General features: G+C 22.9%; 1 pseudogene across 1 annotated transcript; it reads right to left on the minus strand.

The window, feature by feature from the left end:
• Positions 1-2,600: 2,600 nt before the first annotated feature.
• On the minus strand, positions 2,601-4,050 carry LOC114388651 (annotated as a pseudogene). Its single transcript, XR_003661513.1, has 2 exons — positions 3,387-4,050; positions 2,601-2,951 (listed from the first exon to the last, which is right to left on the minus strand). The product of XR_003661513.1 is annotated as a nodulin-22-like (transcript).
• Positions 4,051-6,159: the final 2,109 nt, after the last annotated feature.

A 6,159-nucleotide genomic window follows, 5' to 3' on the forward strand; every position in this document is an offset into this window, starting at 1 on the left:
TTATCATATAAGTCAATAAATTTATCATAATAATGAGATTGAATGATAATATAATGTAAATTTTTTTTTACTAAATGAGTGTAAAATTATTTTCCTTTTTTAATTTAGTTTAACCAAAATTAGATGGATGGATAGATTTTTTCTTCCTATATTTCACTGACCGGTGGCACCAAATAAGACCTAAAATGGATTACAATCTAATTTATTTTTTAAAACTTAATAAGGTTTGAACATCATTTATTTATTTCACATTATTATTTTAAGTTTATGTTTGCCTAAAGAAAAAGAAGGAAAAGACATAAAATACTCCCAAAAATACAACGTATAAGTTGAAATAAGGAGAAGAAAAACAGATAGTCATGAGAGTATATGGACGCTTAATAATCTTTATTTCAAAGTAAAATATAAAAACAAAATAATTCAGACACCGGCAGAAAAACTAAATTTTTTTTTTGTTATGCTCGTTAATTAAAAAATAAGAAAATTAGTTAGTAGTATTAAAACAAATTAAAAAACATAGTGAAAAAATAATTGATACATTTATCTTATACCATATACATAAAATTTCAAAGTGTAATAACTGAGATGATAGTCGAAAATAATGAAACATATTAAAAAATACAATTACAATGCAATTATGACAAAACTAATGATGAATGATAATTTGTATGTTGTGCAGGGTACATGTCTTCTTTTATTTCGATTACTAGTTTGTAGTAACCAAACTTGTTCTATTGTGCAAAATCGTTTCCAATAATTGGATTGTGCTAACACCTTTAACATGTGTTCGTCATTTTTTAATTTTGTTATTTCATATTAAATGATATTCTTTTATAAATAAATTGTTAAACAAAAAGTCTTATCATTTTTAATTAAATTATTTCATATTAAATGATATTCTTTTATAAATAAATTGTTAAATAAAAAGTCTTATCATTTTTAATTAAATCTAATGACATAAACAAACTAATTATATTTAATAATATAATTATATTAAAAATAATTATATTAGAAAATTTAGATTTTAAATAAAAATATTCACCTAAAATTATCTTAAGTAAATTAAACAATAAAACAAAAATAATTATATTTAATAATATCATTTTATTTAAAAAATAAAAAACAAAATTATAAAATTTAATTTAATAAATAAGTAGTTTTAAAACTAATTAAAAAATTATATAATATAATATAATATTTATATTTTATAATATTTTAAATTAAAATAAAAAATAAGAAGAACCACGTTCATCTACAAAGTGGAATAGATCAAAACACAAAGTCTAAAGTAGTATATATTGAAAATTAAATTATAAAGTGGTGTACATTGAGAAAAAACAAAAGAGAGAGTGTATTCACGAAAAAAAAATCATATTAAATTGATTAACCTAACTTATTAATCTTGATGTTATGTATACTTAAAAATAAAAGAAGTATAAAGTTTAAAATAAAGTATATTTTATAATATTTCTTTATTTCAAAATGAATAATGATATTATAAATATAATACCATGTTATAAAAATATTATCTATTAAATCAAAAAATTATTATTGATATGTATTTGTTTAAATGTCTAAATTTCTTAAAAAAAAAATGAGACACTGAATCGACTTATATAGGAAAATTTGAAGTATAACTCTCAAACGTCTTCAAGATCATCATTAGTTTTATCATAATTGTATTGTAATTGTATTTTTTAATATGTTTCATTATTTTCGACTATCATCTCAATTGTTATACTTTGAAATTTTAGGTATGTTGTATAAGATAAATGTATCAATTATTTTTTCACTATATTTTTTAATTTGTTTTAATACTACTAACTAATTTTTTTTATTTTTTAATTAACGAACATAACAACAAAATATCAAGAGCACATAAATTTAACTATAAAATTACATACAATATTAATGTAACTAAAAAATTGTATTCTAATTTTATCCATTTCTTTTATTTTTCTTTAAAAAAATAAAGAAACAAAATTATAAAATTTAATTTAATAAATAAGTAATTTTAAAAATAATTTAAAAAAAATTATATAATATAATATTTATATTTTATAATATTTTAAATTAAAAAAATAAAAAAATTACGTTCATTTACAAAGTGGTATAGATCACAACACAAAGTCCAAAGTAGTGTATATTGAAAATTAAATTACAAAGTGATGTATATTGAAAAAAAATAAAAGAGAGAATGTATTCACGCAAAAAAAACCATATTAAATTGATTAACCTAACTTATTATCTTAATATATTAATCTTGATGTTATGTATACTTAAAAATAAAAGAAGTATAAAATTTAAATTAAAGTATATTTTATAATATTTATTTATTTCAAAATGAATAATGATATTATAAATATAATACCATGTTATAAAAATATTATCTATTAAATCAAAAAATTATTATTATTATGTATTTGTTTAAATGTCTAAATTTCTTTTTAAAAAAATGAGACGCTGAATCGATTTATATAGGACAATTTGAAGTATAACTCTCAAACTTCTTCAAGATATATTATTGAGTCTACTTTTTTAAACATCAATAGTTAATTTCCTAGATTGATTATGTGTGGCAATGCAAATTGAACCAAAAATAGATGTAAAACATGTTTTAGTAATTACTATTTAGTAGGAATGTAATTATCGATCATGATTCATGACATGAGTGATTTCTTATACAGACCAGATGTAGCAAATTGGAATAATGAAGGTATAACAGATTCTTCATCATAATACAAGGTTAATTGCAAGGCAATCATGTATAATTGACATATCACTGGAACGTTTCAAGAGAGATAAAGACTTTAGTCCCTTCACTAGGCCAAAGGATTATTAGATAGGCTGATCGAGCAAACCCAATTATTCTTCTGTTTGCAGTACTTCCGAGATCTAATTATAAATAATAATAGGTGGGAGTTCGATCGGCGGGCCAGGTGTAAATGCATCTACAAGATAATTTTTAAACCTTATAACATCTAAACAATTTAGAAAGACAGTAACAAACCTTGTGAAGCCTATCACATAATTAAAATAAATATAAATATATCTAATGTAAGAAAAAAAATATATCATTAGAAGCCATACTATACTTGCAAAAAATATAATTATGCATGGATTAATTACGCATAAATGCACCTGAATAAACTAAAGTATGATGAATCATGTACTAATTTTTTATCAATTAGAAAATGAACAAGTATATAAGTAGTGAGAAGTCAAGATAGAATTTTTTTTATAAGGCTCAACTGAAACGAGTTTGTTAGTAAATGCACAAATAAAACTGTACTGTATTAATTGGTTATACTTCTTAATTTATATATGATATATATATTTAACCATTAAAAAAAACGTAGTAGTAGTAATTGGAAAGCAAGACATACCAGCTGCAGGATAAACACATTGATTGAGAGATGGCCCGAGACATGCCGGTAAAACCGATGTATCAACGTTAGGAGCAGTTAAACAAGATTGTGCACTAACATGAGTACAGGTTTTCAAGACAGTTCTGAATTTTACAGTCTCAATGAGGAGTTGCTGAGATTGGATTGAATTAGGAATAGCCGACATGGGACCTGGGTTGGGATCTATAAGTTTGGCTTCATGGTCTCCCAAGCATTTCTCCATAGAATCAAAAAGGCAAAATGACAACCCAAGTGGAACGTTTATTCCATGGCCACCTTCCTGATGATGCAATGGATCATTTCCACTGCATGTTTGAGCAACATGTGAGCTGCAATGTGTCACAAACTTTTTGAATCTAGCTGACTCATACGCTTAAAGATTAGTGGCTTTGCCTTCTGCAGGAGTAATGGCATCACCAATACCACCAGCTTCTTCTACAAGATTAATGGCTTCGCCATCACTAGCATCTTCTGCAGGATTATTGGCAGCTTTGCCATTACCAGCTTTTTCTGCAACTGCTGCACCTATAAACAACAATAGAGTAATTAGTACCACTCTCATTTTCTCCATTAATTGGTTCTCTTAGTGATAAACTAGTTTGCACTTTTGAGAACTTTATTGGATCGGTGCTCTTGTATGTGTGAATTTTGCAATATATATACAAGAGAAACTAGGAACTCAACATCTATGTTTATTATTATAAAAAAAATTATTACGACCTTTGATCTTTGTCATATATCCTGACTCGTTTGCTTTCCAAGAGCTATATATATATTTGTCTTTCTAACATTAAAATGAAATATAGATAATAAAAAGATAGAATATATTTTATCATCACACTAATTACTATTGCAATTTTCATATTTATTTCTTTCCATTTTCTTTTATTAAATATTTTTTTAAGATCTATATGCATAAACAATAAGTTGTTTAAAGCGGTACTATAGTTTAAATTTATTAATATGATCGAAGAGATGTTTACATTTAATAATCTAACTCCTCAAAATACTTATAAAAAAACAAAAAAAAAAACTCCTTTAAATAAGAGTACGTTTTGAAAAGTAAATATTTACGGTTGTTATTTTAACATACTCCACCGTCTCATATTATAATAGGCTGTCATAAATATTAAATAATCTACTTAATTTGTTGAATTTTAAAGCCATACATTTTTCATCTCTTTAATTAGTGACTCACTTATTCCTTTTTTTACATTACTCCCACTAATTAGTATTAATCAAAGGATAATTTTGAAAAAAATATTTAATGCAATATTAATTTTATAAAATGACATACTGAAATATTTTTTTTTTCAAAAACATATAATTTACAACGGAAGAAGTATATTTTTTGCTTTGGTGAATTGATTGAAACAGAAATCAATGATTGACACATACATGTAATAAATGTGAATTTGTTAAAATTTCAACTGTAATTTATCAGCTAATGCTAACGGTAATTATTTATATGTATCGTTAATCAGTATTCTTATAGAAAAACATAAAAGAATTCATCAACAACACAATTTTACGCATTCTATAAAAAATATTTATTTTCTTACTTCCTTAAACTAATATTCTAAGGATATTACCGAGCGTTTCTCGTTATTTATTTAAAAAGAGTTAAATCTTGCATTTGATGCGTGAGTCTACGTACATGCCTTCAGTAAGATTATTTCTTCCAAAAGAATACATGTAAGAATAAAAAAAGTTATATAAATATTATTTTTAATTACATTCAATAATTTATCAATCATTTGTGATCAAAATAATACCATAAATAAAAAATATTTAGCCCATTCGTATATTGGATATATAGAATAAAAACTTCCATCTGACAATATTGACATTTTGAAAAAATTCGGTTAAACAAAGAAATGCTTTATTGAAATTAAGAGTAATTTCATTTTATTATATAAAAATGATTGATATATTCGAAAGTTTTAATTCCTAAAAAAAGTGCAATTATTATATCTCACCTTATAATTCAATTAGTTTGTTTTGGACGATAATTATTATAAAAGCTAATTTTTATACTAAATTATATAATTTCTCAAAAAAATTAAATTACAATGTTATTTATTTCATTTTGAAAATATAAATTTTATTTTATTTAAAAATAAACTTAAACTCAATTTTGATTCTCCTATCAATTTTGATCATTTCATTTTAAAATACAGACAATTAGTTTCACAATTTCAAAAAAACATTATTTATGATCCAATCTTCAATTCTGTATATATTTTTTTTATTTATTTTGATATAATTAAATCCTAAACTTAACATATTCATTTAAGATAATATAAAAAAACAATTTAATTAATTAAAAGTTAAGAAATAAAATAAATAAATATAGACAAAATTGAGAATTAAATTAAAATTAATTTTTAAAAAAATAGAATGAGTTTATTTTAAAAGAAGAAGATCAAAATTACAAATCAAACAAACACTAAAGTTAAATTTAGAAAACAAGTATATGAGGTAACGGAAATAAACATTTTAAAACAAAAATAATTGTATTAATTAATTAATACATTATAGGATTAAATGAGATGAGTTTATCTTATTTTTTAAAATGTTTCTTTAAATAAAATAAACAGTTTTTTTATTTTAAAACTAAGCTCTCTGAAACCAAACTCCCAATCAAATCCTTCAACACTGTTGGTGGATGATCAAATTTAAGAAAAAGCAACTCCGACTCAACTTAGCCAAACAAAAATTCGCACAGAAATTTCCTTCCCACAAAGAGTGC

Source organism: Glycine soja, chromosome 15 (assembly GCF_004193775.1).
Source record: "Glycine soja cultivar W05 chromosome 15, ASM419377v2, whole genome shotgun sequence".
Taxonomy (NCBI): Eukaryota; Viridiplantae; Streptophyta; class Magnoliopsida; order Fabales; family Fabaceae; genus Glycine; species Glycine soja.